The sequence below is a fragment of the Molothrus aeneus genome, chromosome 3 (assembly GCF_037042795.1).
Source record: "Molothrus aeneus isolate 106 chromosome 3, BPBGC_Maene_1.0, whole genome shotgun sequence".
Classification (NCBI taxonomy): Eukaryota; Metazoa; Chordata; class Aves; order Passeriformes; family Icteridae; genus Molothrus; species Molothrus aeneus.
In genome coordinates, this window is record NC_089648.1 from 3,284,380 (window position 1) to 3,300,518 (window position 16,139).

Here is a 16,139-nt window from a genome sequence, read left to right on the forward strand (position 1 = left end):
GTGCTTTGATCAAATTAGAACCAGGTTGATGAAAGGAAATGCCTTGGGTTCTCTGCTTGAAGTTTTGTGTTATACAAAAGGCTCTTGAAATGATCAATTTTGCACATATCACTCAGTAAGTTTAGAGAGAACCAGTGCCTGTGTCTTGCAGGGAGTCTCTGCCACAGCTCCCTCCAAAGCCACCCTGTGCTGGACACGAGGTTTAACTGAGATACTCCGAAACGGAACCGAGGAGCCGAAGGAAGCACGATCACAAATCACAGCAATACCCCAAGTTTGCAGGTTTGTTTTTCAGGTTTCTGCTCAGCCCTTTGACTCAAGAAACACAGATCAGGAAAGACAGAAAAGGGTCATCTGGTGAATCCCTCAGAAATAAATGCAGGATTATCTTTGCTGCTGTTCTTTTAAGCATTTATCTGGCTAACTCACTAACTAGCTTTCATCCATTGTAACCCTCTGCCTGTCCCCTGCTTTTAAAACAGCCACTATTATTTATGAAGTGCTGTAGATGTGCAGTGAGAAGCACAGGGACTTTTTGCTCTTATTTTTCCTTGAGGACAACTTAAAAGGAGAGAAAAAAGCACCTATGAAAAGGCACCTTGCAGGTAAGGCTGTGGTTCTTCTGTCGCTTGGTCTGTCTCTGAAGAATGACTCCATAGTGGTTAGGCCTGTATGAGACACAACCTCTCTGGTACTTTTCTGGGATCAATCCCTCTGTACTATGTGCAGCTCAATGTAGCGATTTAAATCCCACCGTTTCAGTCTTAATGCATTAACATTTCAGCACTCCTCAAACACATCCTGGAAATCTGCCTCCTCCTCGTAATTCTTATCCCCAAATCAGGAATTGTGGAAGATTTGAAGTGAGGCACCTGAGTCCAGTACACATCCACACCTCTGTCAAAAATACAGTATTGTGATTTATTAATAAATTCACTGGGGGGGAAAAGAGGAAAGTAGGGGAAAAAAATATTACATTCCCAAACCAGAGTGCAACAAAGTCCCTTGTGATACTCACTGTACAGGGAAGGGGAGAGCTACTGAAGGAGCCACCAACATCAAAAGCTGCTGAATTCCTGTTACCCCCAGGATAATACCTGCATGGAAATTCTTTTGTTTTGGCACAATTCCCTGTGCAAGGCACGCCTCCAGAAAGCAAGGCTTCCAGAAATAATATCCCAGGACAGGGAGCACTGAGGAGCCAGGGCAGTAACCTTCACCCAGGCCTTTCAATTCAGTTTTGTGTGAATTACAGCAAATTGCTGTGTGTGCTTGTGCTGGATGCAGAGCAGTTGAAAAGCTGCTCATTTCCCCACCAAAGCAGCTCTTTGGGAGTTGATTGCTGTTCCCCAGGAACTGAAACACGGCACAGCATTGGAAATTACAGGACAGCACAGTGCAATTTCACGAAGGATGCACAGGATGTTATAGGAATAATATTTTTCTGAGTTTCAAGACTGAAGTTAGAGAAGCTCTTCACAATTTGCATGTGAGATGCTGCTCCACTCTAGTGGCAGACATTCCCCAGAGCCCAGGCTAATAAGCAATAATTGATAATGGAGAATGGGATATAGAATGGGAGCTCCTCCAGGCTCCCTGGCCAGGGCCCCCTGACCCACTGCAGCACCAGCTGTGGCTGCTCATCCCCAGAGCTGTGGATGGAGCAGCACAGGACATTCCAGGGAATGGCACCAACCTGGCTTTGGAGTTTCACTCCGGGAAAACCACTACATCACAACAACTTACACTGTGAAAACATCCAAACAGGGGAAATGAACATACTTTAAATAATAGCTGATTTCAATTATTTCTCTAAACTTTTTTTTCCCCCCCTTTTGTTTTTGTTAGATCACACTTAATATGATTCCACAACACCAATGCTGGGGATGAAATTGAAAGCTATATTCTTCTAAATGTGTTCCCAACATTCCATTTTTTACAGAGCTGCCAGGGGCTATTCTGCATTCCCACAACGGCTACAAATGTAACATATTGTTTTGCAATAAAAATTAGCTATAAAAGTGTGAAAAACGCCAGAGATCCAAATGTGAGAAACAAGAGAAGGGGGTACGGCTTTCGCACACTTTTAGTGGACATTTTATTTATTTTTCAAATGGAGTAGACATATTTATAGCTACTGTATTTCAATTATCTCTAATTTCACACATTTTATGCAGATTCTAGGCATTTTAATTGCAAATGAGGAGGGAACTTATTTTTAAAAGTGGAGCAACACAACATTTCAGATCTCAATTTTAATTCCAAATTTATCCACATCGCTGTTAAAAACTTTTAAAACCTCATTTACACTGTGACTTAAAATTAGGTGTGATTTCAAACAAAAACAAAAGACCTCCATACCTATGAGTTAGAGCACCAAAACCTCTCTCACACATTTCCACATCTTTTCTTTCTGAATTAAAATTTTTAGGTAGGAAAGTTTGGTAAGCTGAAATGACATTATTAATCGGTGACACATTATTTCAACAAGAGTCAGTAATTTAATAGTATTGTCCATAACTGATGAAAATTAATACATTACCCACCCTATTTTCTCTTTCTGTCTCTGTGCCTCCAATAACCCAGGGCATGGGTTATTAGCTCAATCCCTGCTCAGCCGTCACTCAATGGGAAATTCTTCCAACGGGATAAAACACAGCTCAGCCTTTGGCTGGATAAAAATTCCCAGTGTACACTAAAAGCATTAGTGACAAATGCTGCTCTTTTCCAAGTGGTATTCCCGGTAGCTTACTCCTATGGAACGCTAATAAGCTAAATAAAACGTTTGTGACAAATTCCAAGCCACCTGAACCCACGCTGGTCTGAAGCGGGGACAGTTTTCCAAAGGATCCTAGAGCTCCAAATTAACCTAACAGGTTTAAAATCAACACATGTGCCTATGGAGCCTTCTAGGCTGAGAATCCACTGCTTGACTTCACACTATCCAGTGGACTAGATCTTTAGAAGTTCCAACTACTTACTGAAAGGCATGAAATAATTTTATTATAAATGGAAATTTACTGTCTGGAGCATGCGGAGTTTTTCTCTGCTTTCTTTCTATTTGGTAATTTATTTAAATGCATTCAAAAATGCATTCAGAAAATGAGACATAGCACTTTGGTTAAGACATCTGTATTTCAAACCAACATCTTCAGAACTGTGAGCAGCTCTGTTAATAGTCTTTTTATTTGATTAGGGTAATCTGCTGCTGTGCTGTGTTAATCTTTATCCACTACCTTTTAACCAATCAATATTTTAGGGTTATAGATTTGGAAGGTAGGCGATAATTTTGTAGATAAACTCTCTAGGCACTGCTGACATGGTATAGTTGCATATTTAATATCTTCTCTGAGGATTCACAACTCCAGCAGTGTAAGAATCTGCCCAGGGTTAAAAAAAAAAAAAAAGTTAAACCTTAAATTTTCAAAGCTGTACACGGGGACTTGGCCACCTGCCTCCTATTAATGTCAATGAAAATTTAGAGGTAAGAAAAGCAATGTCTTTTCCCTCAGATCATTCCTGCTTTGAAAGGAACCAGAGAACAAGAGAGAGGAAATTAAAAGCAACTTCGTACCACAGGCTGACACCAGCTAGGCCTGGTGGTGAGGCAGGAACAGTACAGAGGCAAAACATTTGTTCACTAAATGAGTGAGCATCTCCACACATATCAAAAGAGCCAGGTACGAAAAGTTCAGAAGGAAAAAAATTAGATTTTCTGGTTTTAAAATGTCATTAATATATATCTTTTTTAATTTTGCTCAGCTGAAATTATCTGTTGCTTATGATATTAATTTTGCTGCAGATAAAATTAGTTGTCAGACCTCTGTTTATGGCCTAATTACCTTTTCTGAGAAAAAAAAAAAAGGGCAGGAGAAATAAAAGAAAGAACAATAAAATGCAGTAATCTACTTTCCAGCAAGAGGGGTTCCTAGTGATGTGTTACCTGCATGGACTTCACCAGAGCCATGCATGTGTTTCATACACATAAAAGCAGATTTACTTGGGCTGTTTTGCCCATCTGGACAGTGCCAGCTTCTGCCTACCCTCATTTCTGTGCCTGGGGACAGACAGGACAGGCCAAATCACCCTCTATTGTTTCTAGAGAACTGGGAATCTTGCAGTGATTGGAGATCCTTCTAATAAGAAGACAAGTCAGGATACGTGAGGGCAACATCTTGAAAAAAAGGCTCTGTAAATTACTAATTTCTTCTCAAGATGTTTCTCCACTTTGCTTCCAGCTTTGGAAAAGGTAAATGGATTTTTCATTGGTTAGAAGTGGGTGCCAGGAGTGACACTGCAAAGCATTGTAAAGAAGACTTGGAAAGACTAAACCTTGTGTTACAGGTGTCAGAACCAGTACATTTTGGTCATGTCTCAACCCAATTCTTCACCAAGGAGCAGAATGACAAATACTGAATATTTCTTAATAGCTCTTCACATTATATGAAGCTCAAAATTGAAATTAATTTATACAGCATTCCTGTTAATCGAGTTGGAGCCTCAATGGCACCTAAATTGCAGCTCAACCTGGCACAGCTTGGGCAGAGCACAGACAGAAGGTGAGCAAGCCTGACCTCAGACAGAGGCTGCCCTTTGAAGTGTTCTGAGCAGCATTGCCATGAGATCTGCCCAGCTGCATTTTGGAATATATTTGACAAACAAAAAAATTTGTATCTGTGTTCATTTCACAAGATATAAATGTCTCTTTCATGGTAGGAGAAATCCTGCTCCCAGGAAGTGATCCTAATCTAATCTGACACACGGTATTTGTAACCCTACTTTAGTGTCCCAGCCTATTTACAGTGTTTACATAAAACCCCCCGAAATCTCCACATTCCCTGAAAAGTTAATCCAGTACAAATACTGACTGGCTGTCAATTGAGCATTATTGACTTGCTCCAGGACAGTGCTTTATTGCCTTAACTGATGAAACTTGTTTTCTTTGCTAAACTTAATTTCTTTTGGGTCCCCCTTGGATGAAATGCCATTTATGAGCCTGCTCCTCCTCCTCCCACGGGCTTGGAGCCAACTCTTCCACTGAGCTGGAGTGGTGGGACAGCCTCAAAGCTTTGCAGAAGGAAGACAACAAACCCACTCTGCATTCTACAAAGAAGACCTGGCCCAACAGCAGTCCTATCTCCTATAAATATTTTGTCCACACCGGCTCCAACACATTTTCCTCCTTTGCTTATACAGAGAAGTGTCTCCAGCAAGGCTGGAAAGGGGCTGTGAACCCTTCAGCGAGGTCTGTGAAAAGCAAACTGATTACCAGGAGCTGAAATTCTCACTCTGGCAGTCTATAACCTTCACTGGGAGCAGGTGGCAACGTTATTTTTAAGGAATTCTGAAATTCTAAAAGCTAAAAACCTTGGATGTCTTGCATCTCTTTATCAGGAATAGTACAAATCAGCTTGTCCAGAAGCCAAAGTTCATGAAACACACACACTCATCATGTTTTGAACACCCAAGAAAACATTATTTATCATTTCATTTTTTTAAATCTGTGGTCTCCAGATACAGCAAAACAGAAACCAAAAATAGCAACTTTCACAACATTCCCTGATTCTGCAACAAATTCCATCAACCATTCTAAGTTCTGATCCTCAGGTCAAGTGAGACTGACAATAAATCTTAGGAAGGATTTGATATCATTAAGCTGCAAAACCCAAAAATCCATTACAAAAGATTTATCTGAACGTATAAAGAACGAACCCAAAACCTTTCAGTCAGCGTGGGGAAGGACAAAAGGGTGCCATGGCAGCCAGGGGAGGACGGGGAGATCCCGAATGACCAAAGCCAGTTACAAAGCAAGTATTTCTCTCTGATCTCACAACAACATTTAGGAAGGAATTTGCTCAAAAATGCAGTTACCACAGACATGAGGGTTTGCTTGTGAAGGAATGTACCAGAGCAGGCACTTACAGTTTGCAGAGCTCCATCTGCTTCTCCACATGGGGCCACTCCTTGAGCCCTGCTCAGCTCCGGAGCAGGATTTGGTGCCATGATCTGCTCTTTCCTCTGTTCTCATCAGCTGCCTGGAGAGAGGGGCAAGGAGAGGAAAAAACAGGGATGTGTCACATTGCTACAGCTTCATTTGATATTCTTTATAACTTTTCATGTCTGGCTCAGGTGGGGAGACAGTCCAGTTCTTTAATCAAACATTTTCAGACCATCCCTTTAGCAACTGAACAAAGCCATGACAGTTTTGCTCTCAGTTTGCCAACCACATGAGCAAGTTTGTTCCTGCCTAGTTTATTTTTTAATTCTATTTTAGCCCATACATGCCATTTTTTCTACAAGACTTCGCTTCTTTTTAAATGAAAGGCTTCTTCTGAATATTTGACAAATGGAAGAATCCACCCTATAACACCAGCTATGCCAAGAATGCACCTGCTCTCTGTGAAAATACTTTGGCTGTCTTGAATGAGGTTAAATGTTAACATTTTCATTAGTCTGTAAGTTTTGGGGGTGCGTTGGCATAAAAATAAAAAACAAACAAACAAGAAACCCTGGCTACGACAAATTTTACTTTTTTTAAATTAAATGTGGCTGATGGGTATAAAGATTTTTTTTAAAGTTTTTCTTTTATCTTTAAAATTCTGCAAATGAATTCAAGGTGTCTAAGCCAGTTTAATAAAGAACCCCCATGCACAGAATTATAGCACAGTCAGGAAACCTCTGCAATCAAGGCTCCAAGGGACCCCAGATGTATTTAAACCAACCACAATCACACCATTAGCATGAGGTGCAAAAAGTGCCAAAACAAGACAAAAACACTGACAGCCCATATGTTTAAAAGCTTGGGTTTTGCTGTTGCTCAAAATCCTTCCCTCCCCACATACCTGTACATAATAATAATCATAATCACCATCATCATAAAAAATAAGCCCTCAAGATCAAATAGTCAGTGGTATCTTAAGAGAAAAGAAGACGACAGGCTTAGGAAACCAAATCCTTGTAATAAATAATATATGATGAGTTAAGGAGATGAACTGACAAAGTGGTGCACCTCTAATCTCTCCCCTGCAAGAGAGGAAGAGCTGAATCACTTGCACAACATTTTTCTTTGAGTATGGTCAGGGGTTGCTCCTCCACTCCAGTTTCTCAACGAATATCATGCTCTACTCATTTCCCAGCCTAAGCCACACATCAGAGCAGAGCCAGTTTTCACCTGCAATTTCACAGTATAAAAATAAAATTTTGGAACATTCTCTTATTAATATATAATTATTTCAGGGCAGGTTTGACTTAGAGATGAGAGAGTCAAGCCAGTGAAGTCCTGCTGGACACCAAGGGCCACCTCTCTCATGATTCCCAGTTATCCTTTATTCCAAACTTGAAATGACACCTCCACCTAAACAGCAATTTTAAATAACAAACTACACCAGGCAAAAAAAAAAAATAAAAAAAAAATCCCGCAGCGTGGCCAAGATTCCAGGCACATAAAGAAAATTAACTGGCCCATATTTCTGAGCAATAAAATCAATGTCACCTTTTTATACCTTCAGCCCCCTTGTCTAATGTCCCTCAGCAGATTCCTGCCAGTGCTGTGCAGCTATTCCAGGCAAGGCAGGGGTAAAACCCTGTGAGCAAGGGTTTCCCACCTTCCACCAGTCCCATCCTTCTCTACTGAACACATCCCTTCAGTTTTTCCTCTCTCAGCTTTGCCACCTGGGAAAAAAGCATCACTAAAACATTCAGGACCTAAAAGCACAGGAGTGCACCAGCTTTTCCAAAAATATACACCCTCTAAGCAATAATTGTGTGTGGCACATCACACAAGAATTTGTTTTGTTAGTCCAAGAAAGAATTTCAATGTTAAAGACAAGGGGAAATAAAAGAAATGAAGGAAGACAAAAATAGTGTTTAATCAGTGATAAAGCAGTAGATTTCAAATTCCAAATTATTTTTGACTTTATTTTGACTTTATTATTATTTTTGACTTACATTAGTACTGCAGAGATTTTGCAACTATGTGACAATCCCCAGAAGCAACTGTGCCCACAATTATGTCTAAATGGAGCTGTTACTGGTCAGCAGCTCAGAGGACCACACTGACACAGCTGAGACTCATAATCCAAGTCAAACACACACAAGTAGGAGCACTAAGAAAGTGTAAGAAGCGTATTAAGGGATTAAGAAAATTCTAGAAAAAAGCCATGTCAGTGGCAAATACAAGTAATTGGTTTTCCAAGTTTGACTCTTCTTCAGTGGTGTTAGGGACAACCCTAAAGAGAATTGAGAAATGAGAATATATTTTGCAAAACATTTGTTCACAGCCCAGCACTTTTGCATTAAAATCAACTCACCTCCCAAATCCCTTTTCTCCTACACCACATCCCACACTTATGTTTACCTTTTCTCACTGCTGCTACATATTTTTTCCCTGCTGAAGTATTTTATTTTCTCACCACAGTGAGAGTAGTTGCCAAAACTGTGGCTGGTTTGGCCTTCCCAGTGCACAGCAGTGGGAAAAGGAATCATCAGTGCAGTGACTGACAGCTATTGCTGCTGGCAAAGGCAGGAACTGCAATCGGATTTTAAAATGATTAAAAAAATAAAAAGGAAAAAAAAAGGCAGGAGAGGAAAAGGGGGGAAGACACCATTTTTTCAGCCCAGCTATTTGAAAGATAATTGCTGTAATTTTGTCTCTCCTCAATCTTCCCACTAGGCAAGCTTACCGAGGAAGGCAAATTTCTGGTTCTTAAAAGTGCTATCATTCACACTTTTCTAGAAGAAGTTTGATTAGTTTGAAATCTACACTTGACCATTACAAAATTCTAGGACAAAAACTAAAAAAATGAAAAAAAAAAAAAAGTCAAAGAAAGAGAAACAGAAAGAGAGACCAAAAAACCCCCAAAGAAAATAATTCAAACCCTATCCCCACTGCTGGAGAAAAGAAAAAAATATTTTCACTTTGTCTGGCACAGTGTTTTCATGTTTTTTAAATTGCTCTGTATTTTCACAGCTTCAGATATTTCTGAAGTACGGAATTTGCATTTTCTAGGTGGGGAACACTGCCAAAGTTGTTAATCCCAGGCAGATGTAAAGTTGCACCACTATATTGTGATGTGGCTCCTTAAAAACAGCCTAAAAACATTAAAAAACATAAAAAACCCACAAAAAACCAACCACCCAACAACCACCACAAATATCCACTAACCCATATGGTCAATAATTGCTGTTTAATAGTCCTCCTATTACAAACCTAAAAAGCAGCAGCCAGAATTACCAGTAGAGTATTAATAAACAGGAATGAGTTAATAGCGCATAAAGACCTTCTAGTGGAACAGTGGGGGAGTTGAATATTCTTTTCTTAAGTCAGCTGTAAGTAATTACTACATGGTGTGCTTCTGACTATTACCATAACAGAGCAATTGGACGTGAAGAATGGATAATAGTATGGACATGGAGGTATTTTTAGAATATCAGCAGTGAGGCAGGTAAATGCCCTACTCGGGCACAAACCTTTAAATAAGTTGAAATAACTTTTCCTAATGACACCTAGCCTGGGCAGATTTCTGAAAAGATCAATCTAATAAATTATTAAAGTAACTTTATAAAGACATGGCTGTGATATGTAAATAAGGGAAACAGCAAAAAAAATTCCCAGCCATTCAGCAGGCAGGCAGCACTGCAGTAAGTGCATAATCACAGGTTTCTGTGTTTCCTTTAGAGCAGTGCCTTCCTCTGTCTGAACAGGGACTGTGCTCCGCTCGCCTCCATTGGCTGCTCCGGTGCAAACTCCTGCATTCCATCAGGAAGGGAACTGTGAGGGCAGGAGTTGTGGGGCTTGGACAGCTGAGGTCATCCTCAGTGGTTTAATGATGCATCCCATCTGTTTTAAGATACCATTGTGGGAGCATTCAGGGAGACACAGCTCCACGTTCCTGGGACCATCCAGCAGCTAACAGCAAGTGCAGGAAGAGATTTTGTCCATCCACACAAGAGATGCTGCTATATAAAACCAGCCTGAGCCTTAATTCAGAGAATAGTAATTTTATAAATGCACTGAAACATAATTTAAAGAGTATTTTGAATTTTTCAGGTCTTTCTCCTGCTATGTTGCTACACAGGGCAGATGTTGATTTTTCAATTTGCAGGTTTGTTAAGCATCATGGAATGTTTTGGTTCTCAATCAAGAATATTCTTCCCAAGTGGTTGCAAAGTCCTATGCCTGAAAATAAATGCATGTCCTTTTGTTTCTTAGCAGCACGTGTTCTGCATTCCATAGAAGCAGAAAAATAAAACTGATAATGTGATGCTATTTGTTGGACCAATATATGCATTTTTAGACTTCAGCTCTCAGAATGCAATGTGTTTCCAGGTTATTGTCTACAAACACAGTCTATATAAGGCAAGAAGCAGTTTCATTCACAGGGTGTCATCCCAACAGCTCTACTCAGAGAATTCTGCACTGTGTTGTCCTCTTGGTGTTATGTCCATCCACTGAGGTGCCCCATCACCTTATCAAAGCAACAGCCCCTGGACTGCTAACATTAATGGTGAACACTCTGTGCACACACATGGAATTCTAGGAAGAGGGAATGTTTCTCATTTGCATGCACACCAACAGATGGGGTGAAATAATTTTGTCTCCCCTAAAGACAGCAGAGATTGAGCTGCTGAGTTCCCCACAGTATTTCCTATGTTCAACAGCAGTTTCTGACTAATCTGCTGCAGTGGCCTTGGTATCAGTCCTGGATTTCTGTGCAGCAATCAGACAGAGCCACAGAAATCACATTGTGCCACATCCACCTCTGCATGAAGTTGCTGACTTGAGGGCATTTCATCAAGACGGGTTTGGCCCTTTGCAGTCTTCTGCCCCATTAAATCTGAAGATTATGTGTTGTTCTTAGTCACTCCACTGTTATCATAATGGAGAGATGATGTTATAATGCAGGTCAAACAAACAGCTAATTGTTCTTGGGCATGGCTTGAGCAGAAACAGAATGGAGAGGCTGGAGACATTAATAACAGTACTTGGTGCAATTATAATAGATAGCTTCTATCAGAGGATTTAAAATCACTTTGTGAGCCTTGCAAACACATTACTAAGTGTTTTTGATACTCCCATTTGAAAGTGAGACCATCATCTTAAGACCAGGCTGATACATTTAGATGCTGGAGCAGGGAGAATGTAAGCATTCAGAAACATACAGGACAGAAAGCAGGCCTTGGAGAGTCAACTCAGAATCAAAGTTTGTGAGTGTGTTTATAAACAAACAATCTCAATGAAAAGCAAACAAATAGGCAACTCTGAAAGAATAAAAAAAACACCCCACATATGGACTAAAGTTTGGGGGTTTGGGTTTTGTGTTTTCTTGCCCCAAAATTAAAACATCACATTTGCTACGTTGGCACAGAGAAACTCATGTGAGTGGTTGGAGCTCTCCAGTGCAGACCAAAACTCAGCACGTTGCAGGAGCAAACTTTCCAAGAGTAAAGAGTTTCAAGCAAAGGACTGATGTCTCACAAGCCCAGAAAGATTTTGGGGTATTTCTGGTACTGCAGACACACTCATACTTAGGCACACATTTATTAGACTATTAAACAACAATACCTCAGGCTATATCCTGTATGGAAAAATTCTATGGAGAGGTAGAGACTTACAGCCTGAAACAGGCAAAGCTGAGAGAGGATGAGAAAAGACAGAAGTCACAAAAATACAGCCAGAGTCAAGGTCACCCAAACTGACTCAGAAACTGATTATGGGCAGAATAAATCTGCAGCTCTGGAGCTGAAGTGGGAAGGAAAGGAACAGGGGAGGACAAGGCAAAATATGAAAAATAAGGTGACTTAACACTGCTGAAAGAGTTTCACCACACGAGAAAACAACACAAAAACTGATCTAAGAAACTGTCAGCCAGGAGCGAAGGCACAGAGTGCACGAGAGCAGGGTAGTTGCAAAGACAAACATTATTCTCTTTCAGTGGACAGCCCTGCAAAAATATTATTGCCTAAGCTCCCTGCACCTTCCCATTCCCCAGGCACATTGTTCAGAGGTCCTTCTGTAAAGACCAGGAGGGATGCAGTCAGCAAAAGAAGACAACAGAGGCATTAGCACTTGTCTAGGATATTTAAGGTATTTATGGAGAATAGAATTCAATTGTCTAAATTATCAGCCCTAGGGAAATTGTTTTGGAGTTCTCATTCAAGCTGCTACTCAGGATGTATTTTGTCCTTCAGAACAACCTGAAGCCTGTCCTGCCATGTGAATTCTTTGAAAATAAGATAATGGATTATTTTAAAATGATTCTTCAGGAAGTCTGGGTATATTTTAAAGTTTTCCAGTGAGGCACTCTGGCCTTACATATTCCAGTTTAAAACAAAGTGGAATCACTGAATAAGTAATTATATGCAAAAATATTTGGGTTAATAAAACACAGACACATTATACATTTCCATAACTTCCAGAAGAATCCACAAGTCATCTGACACCACCTTGGATATCTCTTGAGAAAGTACTGAGCATATTCCAACCTCCCTCAGGTATGAGCTCAGTGCTAAGGTGTTTAAGGTCCGTGATTATGCATCATTTGCTCAAAATGGCCTATTTTTGCTTTCATGCTCTTGAATGAGATAGTAAAATGGAATACTTTTTCAGAAAATCAGAACTGAATCACTCATGCATGGCTGCAATCATTATTTGTATTTCACTGGCATCTCAAGAATTCAGGCAAAAGTGGGACACTCGTCTTGGAACATGGATTAAGAGACATCACCTTCCCCAAAGACCTTTTACTTAGATAAGAGACACATGCATGGGAGGAACTCCAGGGCATCCCCACCTGATATCATAGAGAGACATCAATTTATCTGAGCCTTTTTAAAGTATGCAACAAAACCCTGCAAAGGGTGGTGAGGGAAGAACTCCAGAGACTGAAACAGTTTTTAACTGTTAACTGGATATCTGGAGGTTAGACAGGCAGCAAGGGCTATCATATACTGCAATAGTTCCCAGCTGTCAACTGGGGACACCCAAACCAAAATAACCTTTACAAGGCATTGCTCTCCCACTTCAGATAAGTTTTCCACATTTTTCCTACTGCTCTTGGCTGGAATTGGCCACACACAAGTGCTGTTCCCCTCTCACCCTGCACTGTAGTGTGTGTGTGCTGGGACTTGAGTCCAGCTCCTGATTTCACACAGGGGCTGGTACCCATCACTCCTTAACTGAGCAAAGCTGACACCAGCCTGATCCTTGGAACACAACAGCCAGGCCTCCTTTGACTCCCCTGCACTGACAGGATTACCTGGAAATATGCCCACCTTGTCCTTCCCTTCTTTTTCTGGTTTTCCTTCAGCTGCTGCAAACACACACTGCATTTTCCTCCTCTGTTCTGCTATCACTCCTTACCCTCCAAGCACACTTTTTTCCTTCTCCCATCTAATCCATCCTCCATAATTCCATATTTTCTTAAGATCCTCTCCTCTTTGCCAGGTTTCTTAGTTACCCCTAACAGGCCATCCACTACAGGTATCATCATTTGCCCACCTGATCACATTTCTCTGGGTATGGCAGAGTTGGATGGGGAATTTTCATTTTCTCCTAACTCTCCACTATTTTTGTTAGGCTGTCCCCAGGCTTCTTGAAATAAGGACGAAAATTGTGCTCCCCTGCCCCATCCTCACATGGGCTGTTTAAAAAGTTCAAAATTTATGGGAACTGAGCATGCAAAATCACCCCTGAAGACCAGAACTGACCATACTCTGAATGAGGAGACTTCTTAGAGGAAAATTAAGATTTAATCCACTTAAAGCACGCCACTCAATTGATAGTCTGCGTGGCACTGCATTCACTTATCCAACGGCACCAAAATAACACAGCAATTACACTCATAAATGAAATACTATATACAAAGGATTAGCTCAAGCTTTCTGAGAAGAATTGGACACTCTAATAATCACACAGCCTGTCTAAAAAAACTAAAGAAAGTCTCCCCGACATGCACGACTTATTGACATTTACATAGTGCCAGTACATAAGCAAATATTTTAACCTTTATCTGCATTTCAGTATTTGTCTTAGTTTCTAATAATCACTTTAAGCAGTTCCTAAATTAAATGCTGCTACACTACTCCTCGAAACAGCAAAACCAAAACAAAATATAAGAACATTATTTTAAAGATGTAACAATCAGCAAAACCAATGCAAAACAAAATACAAGAACATTTTTTAAAATATGTAAAAATCAGCAAAAACATTGCATAAAGCCATTATTTTTCACTGGGCTTTGTTGTGACAGTTACCATGGCCAACCCATTAACATATTTGCTGTACAAGTATGGTCATTCCACGGCCTTAATTAACTTTCAAGTGGAGAGTGCTGCGGCTTTACCACTTATTAAATATCCACTACAATAAGTTACAGTTTTACCCTTCCAACCTCACTTAGCCAAGACACCCAGAAGAACCAGCTTTCCATCTGACTGTAATTTTGTAATTGCTTTTTACTGAAATTATGTTGAAACTGGACCCCCTATGTAAATGTATTTTGCCTGGTTCATCTAAAATTGGCCACCCCTAATCAGATCTGGTTGATATTTGATTGAATAAGTGGAAAATTAAGTTCTGATAATGCTGTGCTTTTGCCTCCCTTTCATTATGTATAATGTAGGCATTTTGGGTCTGGAATCTGAAAGCGTGCCCCCTAGAGAACAGCAGCGAGGCTCGGGAATGCTGCTGGGAAAGCCGAGCCGCTCCGAGTGCAACACACAAACAGCGCGGTTACACCGAGCACGGCTAATTCCAGCTTTACTCGGGAAGAAAGCGCCGCGACTGGAGATGAAATCGAGGCAGAATTAGGGTTTGTGATTAGCTGGGCTGAGCCGCTGAGGTGTATTCATCATGATATCATTATTTCCACGCGCGAGCATCAGAATGCCCTGTGTGTTTAAACTTGCACACTGCCGGCTAAAAGCAACCGGATCCACCTCCACCAGGCGCTCGCAGGGTGGGAAACACGGCTCGGGCTCGGGGAAAAAATAATTCCACAAAGGGAACATGTGAAAAGGCCACAGGAGTGCACCACTGAAAAATACATAAAAATGCTAATTTCCCTAAACTTCATCTTTGGATGGACTGAAGCATAAGTGAGAACTTCAACAAAGCTATAGAAAAAGATGACAGGTCTGAGTTTCAGAAATTTAAGACAGCAGTAGGATTAGACACTTTGGGTTGTCTTCGCATACATTTCTTATGGGAGTTAATTCCATTTGACATGCAAGACCAAAGCAAGATTACAGAGGCATAGCCCCATGGCGAGGTGTATGCTGTAGCTAAAAGCTGGGATTTGAATAATTGTGCAGGCTTACTCCAAGAATCAGGCGAGAACAGAATGAATGGATTATTACAAGGAACTTTGTACATTTTTAACTGCTGGACTTAATAAAATACCCTGTGTGTAAGACTGGTATTATGGTCCTTTGCACTCACTCTAGTTGAAGTTTGTGGTAGGATCTATCAAACAGGAGAAAACACAGAAGCTGCTAAAAAAGAATGTGCGATGAAAAACTGGGCAGGGCTGTGCCCCACGCCATCTTCTGAAGGAAGCAAATTTGGAGAGCTTTAGTTCAAAATATTCAGGCCCTAAAAAGTTAAAGGGAATTCATCTCCTGCATAAGAGAAGGTTGAAGGTACACAAGAGATCGGATGGAAAAAATGAGGGAACAGAAGAAAGAGGAAAAAAGAGGAGAAAAAAAGAGGCAAGTTTTTATTTCACTGTTTCAGCTTGTTAGCCAGATCATTTATTACGGAGAAAGATTACTAATCCACACATCATTTTTTTTTAAATTGACCTCTTCCCTTTGTGTCTGTGGAAGCACTTGTCTGTAAAAGGAGGTAATAGCTGACTGCTCCTTAGAGTCAGTGATGCTTAATTAACTGTCCAGTGAGAATTATTGAAATACTTATATAATTCTTATTTAGCACTCATTAAAGTGAGGGATACAAATGCTGGACAATGAGAGGTTCAGGAAGGCTTTGAAAAGAGGGAGTTAGTACTCTAATAGCAAAGAATTATGAAAGCCTGCCCATTAACAGTAATAGAGCAGACCTTTCATTTTAAAAGTCACTGACTCAGATCTGGACTTATTTGATATTTTTTTAAAAGCTCCTTCATCCAACCCCCAGCAAT

General features: G+C 40.5%; 1 long non-coding RNA gene across 1 annotated transcript in view; it reads right to left on the reverse strand.

The window, feature by feature from the left end:
• LOC136555146 (uncharacterized) overlaps nt 1-16,139 on the reverse strand; it is a 435,291-nt gene that overhangs the window by 136,884 nt on the left and 282,268 nt on the right. The window contains exon 3 of the long non-coding RNA XR_010783432.1: nt 5,923-6,035. This is a non-coding gene — a long non-coding RNA (uncharacterized lncRNA). The remainder of the gene's footprint in view (nt 1-5,922; nt 6,036-16,139) is intronic.